The 17,397-nt window shown below is 40.6% G+C and overlaps 1 long non-coding RNA gene across 2 annotated transcripts in view; it reads right to left on the bottom strand.

The window, feature by feature from the left end:
• Nucleotides 1-530: 530 nt before the first annotated feature.
• LOC118692710 (uncharacterized) overlaps nucleotides 531-17,397 on the bottom strand; it is a 42,435-nt gene continuing 25,568 nt past the window's right edge. The window contains exons 5-8 of one of the 2 annotated variants that reach the window (XR_004981179.2): nucleotides 13,475-13,541; nucleotides 12,138-12,228; nucleotides 8,788-8,867; nucleotides 531-1,691 (exon numbers count right to left, since the gene is read on the bottom strand). This is a non-coding gene — a long non-coding RNA (uncharacterized LOC118692710). The remainder of the gene's footprint in view (nucleotides 1,692-8,787; nucleotides 8,868-12,137; nucleotides 12,229-13,474; nucleotides 13,542-17,397) is intronic. The other variant, XR_008508248.1, reaches the window with a different exon arrangement.

Raw genomic sequence — 17,397 nt, 5'->3', positions numbered from 1 at the left:
ACTTGGGATGAGCCACCTCTAGCAGCAATGCCCAAATTTCTGGGAGTGATAGTGCCTGTGGACTGCAAAGCTTTCCTGTATGTCCTCGAGCACCCAGAGTGCTGTCCCATCCCTGGCAGTGCTCCAGGACAGGTTGGAGGCAGCTCTGAGCAAACTGGCCTTGAGGAAAGTGTCCCTGCAGATGGCAGAGGGGGTTGGAGCTATGTGATCTTTAAGGTGCCCTCCAGCCCAGATGGTTCTGTGATGTTCTGAAGGCTGGAGGTCCATCTGACATTCTCACAGCCTTGGGTTGCTCTTCTTTCCACGGGTGACCCAACTCAGCAAGGAGCCCACACTTCCAAAGCATCAAGGTAGAACACTCTTGTACTTGGGAAAGCAGGAATAATATTGCTTACCCAGCCTGACAGACAGTGCCATGAACCTGCCTGGAGAATCCTTTTATTATGCCTGGCCCATGAAGATACAACAGGTGAGAATTCCTGTCAGAGATTAATGTCACAAAAAGAATACGTTCTTGGGCCACAGAGTGATGACAATTAAATCACAGAAGTTTTATTAATTCTCATTCTATCTACAAAAAAGCCCAAATCTAAACAGACAGCAAAAACCACAGAAAACAATTTCTTATGCAAATAATTTAATAAATGTAAAAGTTTGTATTTGTGCTTAGCAAGCACCCAAACACTGAGAAGTAGGTATATTTTACATACTGACCAGGAACCTTGTCTCTGTTTAGGGTCCAGAGAGGATCTAACTTCACACTGCTGATGAAAGGGTGAAAGAATCTGAGGATAAAATGAACACATATAAAGTGGGGAATGATATTTATGTGTGAAAGTCAAATCCAGAGTCTTGCCCTTTCAAGCAAGTTGCATTTGTGGAAAAAAATACATCTCAATACTTAGTTTACACAGAATTCAGTAGGTTTCTACATATATATATGGGGACTTACTTACAGAAACTCCTGGGAGGAACATGAACACAGAATAACAAGAATACCAGATTACTGTTCTTAATATTGAATCACTAATAATGAAGGAAATCAGTGCAGTGCAATTTCTTTTTCAAATACAATTCAGTGGTGTCAACAAACACCATTCCAAACTCACCAGCCCAAGGCTGTGTGGGGAGAGACAACATCTATTTCCATTCCATGTACAATTCTTAAAAGCAACACACTAATTGAATGATTCAGAAATACTGGGTCTTGGAGCAGTTATTTTTTCCCAGTGCTCCAGAATAATACTTCAAAATACTCAAAATACTTCAAAATCCAACAGAATGTCTCCATAAAAATGTAGGGATCCCATTCTGTATGGCATCAGTAAAAATCTATGGTCCAACAGTCTCTGTGCTCTCCAACGGGAGCTTTCCTGATTTATTTGCCCTGGAAGTTGTCTCTGCTTCCAGTAGACTCCCCTTCCCTGGCACATGGTTTTGGGGTGGCATTAAAGCAGCAAACATCAGGAAACTGCTTCTACTGCCTCCCCATCCTCTGCTGAGCCTCCCAACACCATGCAAGCAGCCATTCCTCCTTGCTCTTCCTCTGGCTCCTCCTGTCTCTCCTGTTGGGATGTGACACAAGGATGTGCAGGTGTAGATCCTTGGCTTCCCCAGGGAACTTCCAGCCCTCATCGTCAGGTTCTCACAAAGATCCTCACACTGCAGCTCTTGGCAAAGCCCAGCCAGTCCTAAAAAGGAGCCCAATAGACAACTTATTTTGACAGCTTTTGAAGGTATCTGACTTTCTTACTGGCTTTTTTCCCTTCTGTCTTTAATAACTTCACCTTCTAATTAGGTCCCATGAAGATACATCTCCTCATTTAACTTAAAAGGTTCATTGACCCTCTGGCATACTGCTATAACCCAGTAACCTGTGAGTACAGTAATTAGGACATTATAAAACACTGACTTGATCTGCACACTTCGTATTCAGAGGAAGAGACGTGCTGTGTTGCAAAGAGAGCTGGCTGAAGCAAGGGAAGCCCAAAGTGAAGGAAAAATTAATAATTTAGGAAAGAAAGTTGGGATTATTCACAGGAAGAAGAGATTGATTGGAGCAACAAACTTCAAGGAGAGTTGTTAAGGGCAGCACTCAATTTGCTTCAAGAAAGCTCCAGGAGCAGTAAAGAATAAAAAAGAGAGCAAAAGGCAGGAGAGGGAAGGGCAGCAATCACTCTTTGACTTTTGCAACACCTTCCTACTGCAGCAGACTCACAGTAACAGAGCACATAAGAAACTAGCCAAGAGTCAGCCCTTGTGACATGCTGCTCTTGGTGTCACCTGTGAGATGCAGATGGTCCCAAATTGTCTTCACTGCATTTGTGCAAACATTCACGTAGCTTCACAAGGATATTCATGCAAATCCAAGAGGCACAATTTAAGAGGCACAAGGAAATCACAGCACCTTTCCTAAAGTGTTTTTCTGGTGAAGGCAACTGCCTCATTCTATTCTTATTTACTATTACATTATTTTTCAGCCAATAAAAGTGGAATGTGTCAAAACAGCTGACAGCACCAAACAGCAAGAGACAGATGAAACTGCAGATACAAGCTGGGGCTATACATCACTGACTGTGGTTACGAAGCAGGATTTCAAGCACTTGTTTCAGACATCCCTGAAAGTAATGGCTCATGAACCACATCCTGGGCTTTTTAATCATCACAGATGTACTGCCTTCAACAGGAGTGCACTGCTAAATATACGTGTACTGATGCCCAACATGATACTCTAAAATAAGTGTATCGGGCTTAGATCTATGTCAAAATAAAAAATGCATTAAGGGTGTACATGGAACTGTACTTGTACCAATGAAGAATGTAGCTCATTAAATTGCTAGATTTAATGACAAGATTGTTAACATTGCAGAGATATCTGCAAAATCCTTTGGATCATCCTGGATTATCTCTTCAGCTATTCCTCTTACATAATTTTTAATTTCCTTGGCTGTTAATCCTGTTAGGGAGGAGGTTTTGAACAAACAATTTAATTTTGCAAATTGATTTCCATGATAGCCCTTTTTAATTGTGCCCCTTCACCATCCAAGTTCTGCAATAATATTATGTAATGGAGCCCACACATCACCCTTCCCTCTTTTATAAAAACAGTCACATAACACCATGTACTTTTACAGGCACCTCAGAAAAATGATTTGCTGGTTCCAAAACCCACACACAATTCTTTTTTTTTTTTTTTTTCACACAGAGATCCTGATTTGCTTCTTCAACATCAGTTATTTATCCCTGTAGCAGCCTGAAAAAATAGGCAACGTTAGTCACTCCTGTAAATCCTGAATAAGCGATGTTAACGATTACAGTTTACAAAACTGTTACTGCAGGAGACACCTCAAAGTTCATCAATGAAATAAAGTGTGCCTTAAAGTCTAGTGCTATTCCTATGAATCAAACCTTTCCTACTTTATAGAAGCAGGCACACTTTGAGGGTATGTGTGTCTGGGGAGCTCAGCTTGCTGTAATTCCATAAACATTTGTCGTCCCTGCAGAGTCAGGAAGGGACTCAATCAGGTATGGTGTGACCTGGCGTGAAAACGCTGGGGTGCAGACACACCTTCTACCTCACCAGATATGTGTCTTTGAAACTGGTCCCTTAAAGCCCTGCATTTCATGTTTGGCCAGGAGAAAGTGGAAAGGCTGTGGTGATGCACAGACAAACTTCAATTCTTGTTCAAAAAACTTTTCTCCCTCTTTTTGATTTTTTTTTTAATTCTCCATTATATTGGAAGCTATAACACTACTGCATCCACAGTGCATCTAATGGCTTGAAAGGAAAGAGTTTCTGGAAGAAACAGCTATCCCAGATTTACTTGGTATCTGACCAAATTCTTTCTCTCAAGCATCATCTTTATCAACCATGCTTTGTTTTCACATTAGAAGAAAATTTTCCCCTAGATGGTCAGCATGAGATCCAGGTAAGTGTGGGATGGTAATTTTGGCATTTGGTTGTTTAGGTGTACAAAGTCAGCTATTCAAATCCAAAATTCAGGATTTCTTCAAAAATCAGCATCAGGGCACATAGAATTGAAGTAGTGTCCTACAGACCCACCTTGATATAAAATCACTCTGGATAAAAGGTAAGCCTGTGTCTCCATCCTGTATGAACCAAGAAATATGGTTGGATAGTGGCCTTTGTAAGTGTTTTCTGGCATCAGAGAAACAAATATATGCCCTTGTCCTCTGGTCCTCTGGGTTCAGGATGTTCAACATCCTCAGGTCTCAGCCACTCCCTCTCTCACCACTTTCTAGGTCTTTTATTTTCTCCTTCCTGACCAGACACCTCACCCTTCTCTGTTGACCAGGCACCTCACCCTTCTCTGCGCTGCTTCAATTTCTTTACTTTTATTATTGGAAACTGGTCTCCCACTTCTGCTGAAACAAAGACAGCCTTAAAAGGAAAAGGCTTCCTTTAGAGTCAGCCCAGGAGATCCATTCCAGTCCCATGTTGTTCAGAAAAATTTGATATTGTTCAAGTTGATCATCAGGGAAAAAAAAATTAAACTGAAACATAGTAATTGAATTTCACTCAGCAAAAAGTAGCTCTTTCAGAGCCCCTCTGGTCGAGAGTAAACCCCACTCATGGACTCTGACCACAGATGAATGTAATGATAGGCGATCCTTTTTCTTATTTTTTTTAAAAAAAGGAAGTATGAACTCTCTTCAGCATGTCTACAGTCCCACTTCTGGGAGCCAACATAGTCATACCAATATATCACTGTCACTGCTTGATAAACAGCCCCAGATTTATGACAGGCACAGGACCCTAAAATAAACATATAACAAACTGCTCTGAGACCAGTAGAAGAAGCAAAGCCTGATTTATTAGAGATGAGTTATAGCTGAATTTGCTAACAAACTAAGCTCTGACCAATCCTTTTCCCTTGGCTGAAACAGCCAAAACACTTATTTCAGAGGTGGTCTGCCTAGTGCAATTGAAGATGTCCTCATGTTAGTCTATCCCTTACTGGTCCCTCCCCTTTTTTTTCCAAGTCAACTTTTCCACTTCAAACCTGTTAGAAAATTGTGTATCTATGTACTCCATCTCCATGTGAAATTCAGCAAAAGAGATTGAAAGTTATTGGAGAAATTATACATATATGTGTATTATCTTCATACAGACATTAGTTGAAACAAGAAATCTTAGATCTGTGCAGGATACAGATATTTTCATAGTTTTCCAAGTACTGATATAATTTTTCTTTTATTAAAAATGTCTATAATATCCATTGATTCTGTAGATCATTTTTAGATCACAGAAATTCGAAATTCAAATTATGATGAGTGACCTGCAATAACTTAGTCAGAAATAACTGTTTAGAGAGGAATGAGTCAAAGCCAGTCTGTGATGCCTCTGACTGCTGACCCATGTTTATTCAGCAAAGGCACACACACTGTGCTGTGGGGCACCTATGCCAGAAGCTTCTGGGTCAAGCCACTAAAGATCTTTCAACTTGGCCTTCACTTTCTTTTTTAAATGTCTTAGTGAGAATATCCAATACAAAAATATCCTGGTATATTTGATTTGATTTCTCTGTATTATAGGAGGAATGATGGTGCTTTCCCATAAGTACAGTTCACACTACAGGGAACAAATTATTCCAAAAGTCAGTGGCAGTGAAGACAAAGACCTAATTTGAAGTATCAGAGACAAAAATTCTTGGGGAAATAAGTAAGGGGAAAATTAAGAACTGATAAGACAGAGGGAATAACCCAAAATCTCTGAATAACCTACAGCAATATACACACCCTTCAGAAATGCAGTTTTTTGAATTAATGTGGTTTTATAGAATACATATTGCTATTCCATCAGCCCATGTGAATACAGATTTCAGCCTTAGGAAAGTATGTTCTTTCAGGGCACTCTGAAATACCTGTTCTGTTTATTCTATCCTACCCTTTCCTATCCTACCAAATCCTATTCTTTTTACATCTCACTTATCATTGCATCTTGTCACAATCTTTCAGCTGAATGTTACACAATATTACTCAAAACTGTTACATCCAGTATTCCAAATTTTTCAGTAATTGTTTTATTCTTGAGACAATATTTTCCTAAAAATAAAAAAACGCAAATTCATATTACACTGACTAATTTATATATTTTTTAAATCCAGATAGTTTCACAAAATACAAAGTGAATCCTTGTGCTCCTGAAACTAAAATGGGATTTAATTAGACAGAAGGTAGCTCTTGGTGCTGGGGCTAGTAGAGTTAGCATCCCTACAGCCATTCTCATGGCCAGAAAACACCAGCTGGTAGCTTTTGGTGATTTTTGTAGATCAGACACCAACAAATAATTTTGAACCTTTTGATTGCCTTTTGAAAATGACCCACTGGACCTAATTTGAGTATCCTTTTTCTTCTTGATTTCAAGAAGATCTGGGTGTAAGCAGATCTTCTTGAAATCTGCACATCTGAAACTGTCTGTGGTCCTAATCTCTAGTGACTGTAGGTTAAATATTGGAATTGTTTGGGTTTTTTATGAAAGGTTTCAGAAAGATGCTCCCTCCAGAATCAAAATGGCACTGGGTACTTTCACTCTAAGTGACTTCTGGAGACAAATGCCATCCACTTAAACTTCAATATTTGCTGTTGTTTTTGAGTTTCACAGCTGTGTAGCTCCTGACACACATGTATTTGACCTGCACATCCTAATGTTGCACAGCACAAAGTGGTGTGACCTTGTAGAGTGGACCTTGGGGTCCCAGCATTACAACAAAAGGACAAAAAGATAGCTATGAAACTAAATAAAGTGCTCAAAGCTAAAATTTCTCTTTTAAGATCAATGAAAATATTTTATTTGAAGAAGTTATGGCCCATTTCTGTTAATAATGAGGCTGCTGCCAGACAACCTAAGAGATATGTCCCCCCAGGCATTGGTACAGAATTAAAACCAAGTAAAAGAGAATACAATATATTAATTAATCATTGGACTTGCAGCTTCTCATTAACAGTCTCCACTGAAGTTGCAGTAATTCCTAAGCATTCCATAATAAAATTGAACCCACTTCAGGGAATCAAGCAACAACAGATTAATTCAGCAAACTTCTGAATCCCCCTAGTGTGGGGGTTGAGTTCTAATCCTAAATCTAAGGAGGATTAAGGAGGGAAATACCATGAACACAGAAAGGCCAAGACAAAACCAGCCAACCAATAAACAATGAAGCAAGACAAGGCAAATTTTCTATTATATTAAATTTAAATATATTAAATATTCAATTCTTTTTTTCTCGCAAAAACTAGAGAAGTTGGATTGCCCGATGCTATAAAGAGATTTTTCAAAGAAATATGAATGCTACCATCTACAAATTAAAGGTTTGGAATTTTTTGTTGGAGTTTGTTTTTGGTGGTGGGGTTTTTTTGTTGGTGATTGATTGGTTCAGGTTTTTTATTTTTTACATTTTGACTTAACACATATAAAGTAAAGGGTTTAGTTAGTGAAGGACCAAAAACTTTAAATTTGCTGAGACATTCTGAATACTCCATTTCTCTAGTCAGATGCCAGGAAGCCTGGGTTCAATTATTTTGCATCTTGTGCTGGACAAAGATTTCTGTTGAGCTCTGTCTAGGCTGAAGTGTGAACTTATTAGCCTTGCTAGCACTTTTAGAGACAAGAAGATCTACAAGGGGAGCAGTGGACAAGCAGAGGAGGACCTGGCTAAGAACAGATCCTTTCATATGTGCTTTCTGTGGCACAGGGTTGCTTAGTCATGAGGAAGTGATGCAGGTCAGAGTCCTTTTTTGGAGCCACATAAATAGAGTTTTCTAAGAAATTTTACAGAACATTCAACTCCTGTGCATTTTCCTTAAGTGTCCCGTGTTCCTTGAAAGAAAAAAACAACACAGAAAACCACTTTTCTTTTCCCAAGAGTTTCATTTTTCGTCTTCAGCATGGTGTTACAAGTTCATGAGGATAAAAAAGGCAGTAAAAGCATTAAGTCAGTCCAGCTTATTCTAATAAACAATGTTACTCTTGCAGTCACCATCTAGCTAAATGGTACCCCACTTCAAATACTAGCATTATGAGTTGAAAAAAAAAGTAATTCTAAATTTTTTTAACATAAAAAAAAAAGTCTACTCAATACAAGTAAGAATGCCATATTCTGGTAACTTTGAATTAGGTTTGCCATAAATTTAGAGGGCTATAGAAAAATGTATTTCAGGACAGGCTGAGTTTTTCCTTAACAAAAGTTACAGCCATTATTTTTTTTTCTAATTAAGTCAGGATAACTCTAGAAGGGCTCTGCATCAGTTACTCCACTGATAAAATATTGTCTATGTAAGGCAGTGAAGAGCTAAGGAAATCACAGAACTCTCAAAGAATCATAAAGAAAAAACCCAGTGCTCTATTAGAGTGGTCCCCTCACCAGCACAATTTAAGTTCACACATTACTTTTCTGTATTTCAGTCTCAGTGCCAGGGACTTATTCGATACAAGGAAGTATGAAGAGGAACAATGGCTTTTTTCACCTTTACAGAAGTCAGCTCCACAACTGCAGTGAGCAGATATTCTGCACCATGCAATGACAGCAAGGAAGGATTGAGTTTTAAGTTTAATTCTGCTGTGCCACAAAGAAGTTGAAAAACTTTCTACAGAAAGTGAGGAATTTCTCAGAATGGATGAAACAGGATTATGTCAGCTTATATTTGATATCTGTTCTTATTTTTGCCCCCATTCAAAAAGATATTTTTAATGATTTTGCTTTGAATCTGAAAAGAAAATCAAGCTAGGAACAGTATAGAAATATTTAAAAGATTATCTGGACTACCTACCTGAAATTGAGCATTATTGCATTACTGTTCAATATACTCTTCAAAGAGATGGTGTCTTAAGCAATAATCACTGCCTGAATCTGTGGAGCAAAAGGAAGAAATTAGGCTTGATTAATATATGGTTTTGACTAAGTAATTCAACAGAACAAGACATGAAAAGGGAAAAGATCTTAGTACTGTGTTAACAAGTTCACAAAAATGCAGGGAGGGTAACATCTGTGAGCCAGATAAAGTAGGAGGCAGAGAAATAACAAATGAGACATATGCTGTCAGAGATGGAGACTCACCTGGAGGATAAATTATTCTGTCTAACCATCTCTAGTTCAGGGACCTACAGCTCTCCCATGGGCTCTGACTTTTTTTAGCTGGTTTAGAATCTTCCATTTTTTCTGGGATTGCAGCACTGTGAACATACTATAACTCATTTATATTGAGAATAATTTGATTTGGTTTTTTGTTAAATTTGTTTTGTGTCAAATGAAAACTCCAGGGATATTAGCTGCATTAATTCACACAATTACTAGCAATTTTTTACCAGTTGAATGTCATTTTGTCAACTTGGTAAAGATCAGTAAGACTACAATAAAAAGAAAGCATGATTTGCAGACACATCTGTTAACTCTGGGGGCTTTCTCACCCTCCTCAATACAGATGATGAACTACAAGCAAATGGGGCTCATTGGTTTCTTCTTGGTAATCCCATTGCACAAACTTATTTTACATCACCTTTGGGATGAGAGACAATCAAATGTACAAGCAAATATTCCCACAAACTTGGTATTCCTATGATGAGAAATGTGTAGAAGTTCAAGATAACTTCCACATTGGAAACACAAAGATGAATATGCAGCTAAGGTTGGGTCATTGTATTCAGAATACTAATTTATAGGTATTTTGTATTTATGTAAAAGGAGATAATGCACAATTTTTTAGTTTTCCTTTTATCAGTGAATCTCTGTGAAAATATAGATGATTGCTCCCATGGTGACTTTGAACCACGGGTATGCTGACCTTTAAAAATCAACACCACTTTGTGGTTCCGTTCTTATCTTTCCTCTCACTGACAACCATGACGAAATTGTTGGCAGACTGTCAGTATCTCAGACCACGGACTTCCCGTGAGTCACCAGCTGTTCAGATACCTCGTTATTCACAGTCCAGTTTCCTCCTCAAGCCTCAAGGGACCACTGGTGTGGGAAGTGCAGGATGTTAGTTGTGATTCTGGATCTGGCACCTTGATAGAAAAGCTGTCCTGCCTTGAGTCTTAAGGCAAGGGCAGCTTATATGCAAGTGGCATTGAGTTTCACAGGGGGTTTGGCATAAAAAATGCCTGTGCTGCTTTGGGGCCCCATGCTCAGGAAGGCTTTGCAGAGTACATTATTAAATTAGTTTCCCCCAAAGAGCGACAGAAAACATTTTGTATTGCAGTCCCCATCTGCAATACGGCCGATGAGGCCGCATCCTCTCCCCAGGAGTGGCAATGCTGCTGCAGTCCCATCAGGATGGGCAAAAGGAACTGCAAAGATTGCAGTGAAACAGAGCAGGGCTGCAGGACCCCAGGAGGTGCTGGGCTGTACCAGCTGGGGATGGGGGAATGAGACAGGCTTGGCAGGCTGTGCCTGGGAGGAGCAAGGGGAAGAAGGGGAGAATGTGGGAATTTGTTTGGTGAGATGCTCGGCATGTGGTCACACTTTGGTCAGAGAAAAGTGCTCTTTGGTTAGAGAAAAGAGGGGACACAGAAAAATATATTTTTCCAATATCAGCAAGAAACTAGGTCTTGAGGCAATATAAATCAAAATATAAATATAGCTGCTAACCATGACAACCTAATACAGATTGTCACCTCTCTTCTTAACCTTTTGCTAGTATTATGTCCAGCTTCTGCTGCAGTCATGGCATGTTGTTACAATGAACTTTGCAGCTTCTTTGGCTTCCTGTGGAGATCTAGTTTTTGTTTTTTTTCTTTTTTCTCAATTATCAAATAAAGAACAGCAGTCGGTACTTTTGTACAGCTGACTAAAAAGTCTCCCCATGTTTTTGCTTTTGACATGTATAAATCAATGTAACCAGTTACCACCATTGAGAGGAACTACAGAGAGCATTCACTAGGAAAAAATAAGCAAAACTCCTGTTGAAAATCCACCCTGTTGATTTTTGTATTACATATTTGTGTCTTTACAGTATTTAAATTAAATTTATTTTTCATGATATTTTATAGAGGCATGCTTATAATCACACATAATTACCTGAGTAAGAAAAGAAATACTGACTTCTAAAGAAATACAATAGATTTTTCAGATACTTGTTTCAAAGCACAGTAAAAGGTGTCAGAAAGCCCCCACACTTCAAAGTTTCTAACTGAAGTCCAACCACTGCAGCTCAGGTCCATGTAAAATCATCTGCTGTGGTCAGAAAAAGCAGCCCACTGCCTGTGTGACACTGTCTGGAACAGTAAACCCTGTTTCTCATTACAGAGTTCTTCCAGGTCTGCTTGGGCTGCTGGTGCTTTCAGTGCCTCAGTCAGACCTACTTTGTGTCTTCTCTGTCTGCAGTCCTCATGCACCCCTTCAGACTGAGAGAGATAAATACATGGATGGGGCAACTCTTCAAAGCAGTGTGATCAAGAGTGTCTTTCTAATGGCTCCAGGTGGACTCTAGAGTAGGCCTTGGTGCTAGTGCCTCTTATCTGAGCACAATAAAGCTTCATGGAATTGGAACCTAGCCATATATAAACTGTGAGCCATCCTAGGAGCTGGCTACTGTACTGATTCCACAGATTAGAAGGTCTGTTGTTTTTGTTTTTCAGAGGTAGGCATCAAAGCTCTGCAGCACATTAAGCATTGTCCATTAAGTTTGATATGACAGAAAACTACCACCTGCTTCTACTTAAACCTCTAAAAAATTGGGATCTAAATCACTAAATCACTAAAAAAATCACTAAAAAATTGGGATCTAAATCACTACATCACCCACTGTCTTGGGTGCTCAACAACAGTAAGGTGGAAGAGCCTAAAAACAAGATCCACCTGTTTAAGTCAGAGATGGCTGAAGACAGGTAGAGATGAGCAAAAGACTTTGAAATAAAACTCCTTTGTAAGAAAAACTCATCCAGAGCCTTTAGAGAATCATGTTCCTGATTCACAATCAGCTCCTGGCCTCCTTGAGGAAGGTGCTGATAAACCATGACTGGACTTTTGACCACCCTGAGCTGTGTGACTCATGTGGTTTCCTCCATCATGACAATTCCTCTTTAACACCCCACACTGCTGTTCCTGATTCCTGTGATCTTTAGAGGATGTCTAAACTCAGTTTTGGGGGTGTTTCTTCTGTGGTGTGGATGGCTCCCTCACCCCTTGTGAAGTTCCAACACATCACAGCTCCTGGAAAAGCCTCTGCAGGGCTGTTTCACCAATGGCAGATGATGACTGTAGGATCCCAACCCTAGAGCAATGAGGGAGAAGGAAGGGATAGAAAAGCTTCAACTTGAGTTAGTTGTCTTGAATACAGAACTGCAGTTACCTTCTTTCAAGATTACTAGGCACAATTTTCTTTTCTTTATGTGTCTCATCTGAGGCTCTTTTCCTTGTTCCTCTAGTAAATTTGAGACTATTTATGTTTCTATTAATCTTCTATTAGGACACTTTTCAACTTTTGTTTTATGATCTCACATTGGCTTTCCTTTGATAAAACATCTATGTTAAGGCATTCCTCTGTGATATTTGGATATAACAGACTTTGAAACAAATTAGTCCTTGATTAGTCTCTGCCTGCTTTTCTTCTCTCTCTGCCTTTCCTTAAACTTATCCCAAAATTTCAGTGAAAAAAACACTTCAACTTAAAACTTGAATTCTTAAGATTAGAACATGTGCAGTGAGACTCACTACTTTTTATCTGAAATGGGGTAGACAGCAGGCAGCATTTAGTGCATTCCCTTTTTCTCAAAATTGCTATCTCTTATTTTTCCTGCTGTTGTTCTGTACTTTTGCCATATCTGTATTGAAGAAAACATTAGAAAAAGAGGGAAAAGGAGGATAAAATGGATTTTTTGCCTCTCTGGTGTAATTTCTTTCCCCCGTTGATTTCTGTGAAATGATCAAAGCCATCTACCAAGATAGCAAGAAAAGGTTTAAAACGTGTTTGTCCTCTGGTTTCTTGCTGCTCTGCCTGAGCCTCTTTTTCCATTTGCCATTTACAGCATTGGTAGCTTCATTAGCAAGGGATTACAACAACCAAACCTGCCCTGATTCTCCAGGGACTGCCCCCCCATCTTCAATTACTTATTTAGCTGCTGCTGTACATTCAAACCAGCCTCTTTTCCAGCTGGTTTGACCTGGCCAAACAAACAAGAGCGGCCCTGACCTGACAGTATGTCCTGATTGAGGGGATCCCTCCTGGGTGAACACAGCCTCACCTGGCACAGAGCCTCCCCAGCCATGTCAGGGAGGAAATTGCAGCTCCTAATGCCTTGGCCATTTAGAACTGCTTCTAAGTCATCCCTTGGACCTAAGGGTCATGCACCTTGGCCAACAGTGGTCTCCACACCAGTCAAAGAGAAGCAGAAGAAACAGGTAGTCCAGGTTTGAAAGTGTATGCACCTCACTCTTCACACCCTCCTCTTCCTTCTCACCTCCCAGGGACTGAAAGTTTTGTCACTGCTGTCAGGGTCAGATTATCACATCACACTTACCCCAAGGAATTGTAAAATGTCTGGCTTTTCTGCATAGAAACATGGATTCAGATGCACTCCTGAAACACTGAAGGGAAACATGCAAAGATAAGTCAGCTCAACAGAGAAACCATGAGAATAATCATTCCCAGCCAGTGAAGGAAGCTGACAAACAATTCATCAGTGACCTCTAGCAGTTCAGATAATCAGTGGTAAAGCATGCTCTGACACCACAACATGTAGCTCCTCAGGGGATTTTATGAAACCAAGATGATGCTGAAAACAGAAGGACCTCCCAACAGTTGGTTTAGCCCCAAGGAGATAGCAGTTCCTTTGGGAATCTGAAGAAATACATAATAGCTTATTGTATAAAGAATACAAGTAATGCAAAAGGTGGTATCATGGTTTTTGCAGGGACCTTCTACACAAATTGAGTGAATCACAGGAAATCTGATCTTTCAAAAAAAACCAAACAAACAAACAAAAAAAAACTCCCCAAAAAACCCAAACCAAACCAAAACAAAAAAAACCAAAAACAAACCAATACTTCCCCTGGGTACAGCAAAGAAAATATCATATTCTATTAAAATCAGTTAGTTATTGGAATTTTTTTTAGCTGAGACCAAAAAAAAAAAAAAAAACCAAACAACAATAACAACAAAAAACCTGGAAAGAAAGCTACTATCTACAATCTTGGTACATTTAAATGTTTCCTTGATTTTATAAACAAGGTTGCATTGACAGGTGCAATACCAATGTCCATCCTGTGTGCCTTTGAAAACAGCCATCAAGGATGATTAAAACCAACATTATTTCCAGTCTAAAAATAAGCTCTGAAAGCACTGTACTCCATGTGTCTCTCAGTCATGCTTTGTTTCTTTTGCACTGCTCTGGCACAAATGGGCTCTCAAACCAGCTGATAACACTGATCACCTTGCAGAGAGAGATAAAAGGAGTCTCTTTTTGAGAAGACTGAGAACTCTTCTCTTGTCTGTTTTAGCACTGGGAAAACACTTGCAGTTCTGGACACTGATTTCTGAACCCAGGAGTGTAAAGGTGGCCCTACTGCAATCACTACATGCTTCACCATGGGCAGAAAGCACAAATGAGTTCAACATCCTCATTTCTGAAGAAATTTGTAGCAATTGCTAAACCTAACTTTTTTCTTCCTATTAGCACATGTAAATATATGAGATAGACCATTTCTGCTTAATGAGCTGGTCTTGACTAAAATATCACTAAAATGAAGGCGCCTCTAGAACACTCTGCTTGACCAATACTGATGCTCTAATTTGCAGAAGACAGGTGAAATAGTGAGCTTGGTCCTCTCTATTTCAATGCAAAGTGTTCAACAGACATCTACAAACCTTATGCTACCATCAAAAGTTTCACCATAGTAGGGCAGCTGGCAGACAAATCTCTGAAATTACTATTCAGATGGACTCAGAAATAATGGAAATCAGGCACATTCTGGACAGCCTTATGTGTCCAGAGAAGAGGGGCAGAATCTCCTCCCTCGACTGCTAGCCACACTTCTCTTGGTGCAGCCCAGGACCCAGTTTGCTTTCGGGGTTTCAAATGCACATGGACAGCTCATGTTCAGCCTCTCACCCACCATCACACCCAAATCCTGCCAGGCAGGGCTTCTCTCAATTTGTTCATCCCCCAGCCTGGATTGATACTGAGGATGCCCTGACCCAGCTGCACCCTTGCACTTCACCTTGTTAAACCTCATGAGATTCCTATGGGACCAGTTCATGGGACTGTCCAGGTCCCAAGGCATCCTGTACTTCAGGTGTGGCAACCACATCACTCAGCTTGATGTCATCTGCAAACTTGCTGAGGGTGCCCTGACCCCTTTGTCTATGTCAATAATGAAGATATTAAATGGCACTGGTCCCAGTCCAGACCCCTGAGGGACACCACTTGTCACTGATGTCCATTGGGACACTGAGCTGCTGACTATGACCCTCTGGATGTGACTGTCCAACCACTTTGTTCTGCTCCAAACAGTTCACCCACTGAGTCCAGCTCTTGCCCACTTAGGGACCAGGATGTTCTGGAGGCTGTGTCTAGGGCTTTGCAGAACTCCAGATAAATGGCATCTGTAGCCCTTCCCTTGCTCACTGATGCAGTCACTCCATTACAGAAGGCCACTGGGCTGGCCAGGCAGGACTTGCCTTGGTGAAGCCCAAATCTCCTCCCTGTTCTCCATGTGCCCTAGCATGGCTCCAGGGAGGATCTGCTCCATGATCTTCCCAAAGGTGACACTGACAGGTCTGCAGTTCCCAGGATCCTCCTGTTGACCCTTTTCCTCTTTTCCAGTCACCAGGGACTTTACCTGACTTTACCTGTCACGACTTTTCAAATATCATGGAGAGAGGCTTGGCAACTGCCTCAGTCAATTCCCTCAGGACTCTGGGATGCAGCTTATCAGATCCCAAAGACTTCCACCCATTCAGGTTCCTCAGGTGGTCACAAACTTGATCTTTATTTACAGAGGGAGGCACTTTGCCCTCCCAGTCCCCATCCTGATTTCCATCCACTCAAGGTGTGGGAAGAGAGGTTGCCATTGAAGACTGAGGAAAAAAACCTCAGACTTTTCCTCATCCACTGTTACCAGTTTACCAGTGCTGTTTATCAGGGGCATTCACCTTCTCTGACCTTCCTTTTCTGGTTAACACACTTGTGGAAGAGTTAACTTCCTGTTAATCTTCCTTGCCAAGTTCAGTTTCAGCTTCACCTTGGCCTTCCTCACCCTATCCCTACACAACCAAACTTCGTCTCCATACTCTTCTCTGCTCACCTGTCCTTGTTCCCACTGCCTGTGTTTCTTTTCCTTTAGTTTGACCAGCCAGTCTCTAGCATTCCTTGCCCTATTTCTTGCTCCTGGGGATTGCCAGCTCTGTTGTTATTTTCATAAATTTGCATAGGAAAAAAGGTGCTATGAATTGTTGTGACATTTTTGTTGACATTGTTATGCTCCAGAGACCCCTCCCAATTCAACCTACAAACCTCAGTAGAGTGTATGCTCTCCATATTTGCATCTGTTGAAAGATTTTCTGAGCACAATGCTGGGCATTTCAAGTATTGTATTTTACAAGACCACCAGATACCAGAGTCTTGTTGAGCTGAAAGAGAAGCAGAACCTGCAGTCTGCTGAAGGGCAGGACTGCTAGGCTAGCTTAGGTGTGCTCCTCCTTGAAACATGTGGTGGTCAGACCCCAGTGAGGTGCCTTGTAGGGGTGATCTGAGCTGGTAACAGTGTCTGTCCCCTCCAACTCAGTGATTGCACTGGAGGAAAGCTGGGGAATTGAGGAGATTCCTGCTTCACGGTGGTCGGCTGGACAAGTGCTAAAGCTTCCTTCCTGCATGGGCTTGGCAACAGCAGTCCCATTCCTTTTCACCTTCCCAGAAGGTCAAAGTCAATCAATTCAGACCTTCTCAAACCTATTTTAGTTTTGCTTCTGACAATTCTACTGAGGCCACCTTTGGACAACAACTGTGAAGAGCAGTGAGTCGATAATTCTGCTGTGGTGGCTGTCCCTCAGTGCTGCCACAAACCTTTCTTAACCACACTGCTGAGAACATGTGGAAATTATGTGCAGTCTTCCAGGAAGCTTTTCATTTGCTATTCACTTCCAGCAGCAGGAAAGCCTTCCTCAGCTTTCCATTTTAAACATCAAATCAAACTAAGCCTGAAGATTATTGTTTTCCTATGAAAAACAAATGAATAATTAATTGTCATGGGATTTCTCTGCGTAGTTCCAATCCATGAGGAATTAGCTGGAGTCCTTGAGATTGAAAACAATTAATGAACACAGGATGTGCAGCCTCTACATGAACATTCTGGACTATTCCACATCATACTCTGCCAATAATCCTACTGTTGCTAAAGCACACATCCAAAGCTCAGAAGTTATGGCACATGTGATGATGACACA

Source organism: Molothrus ater, chromosome 2 (assembly GCF_012460135.2).
Source record: "Molothrus ater isolate BHLD 08-10-18 breed brown headed cowbird chromosome 2, BPBGC_Mater_1.1, whole genome shotgun sequence".
Taxonomy (NCBI): Eukaryota; Metazoa; Chordata; class Aves; order Passeriformes; family Icteridae; genus Molothrus; species Molothrus ater.
This window is presented reverse-complemented; position numbering and strand designations above follow the sequence as displayed.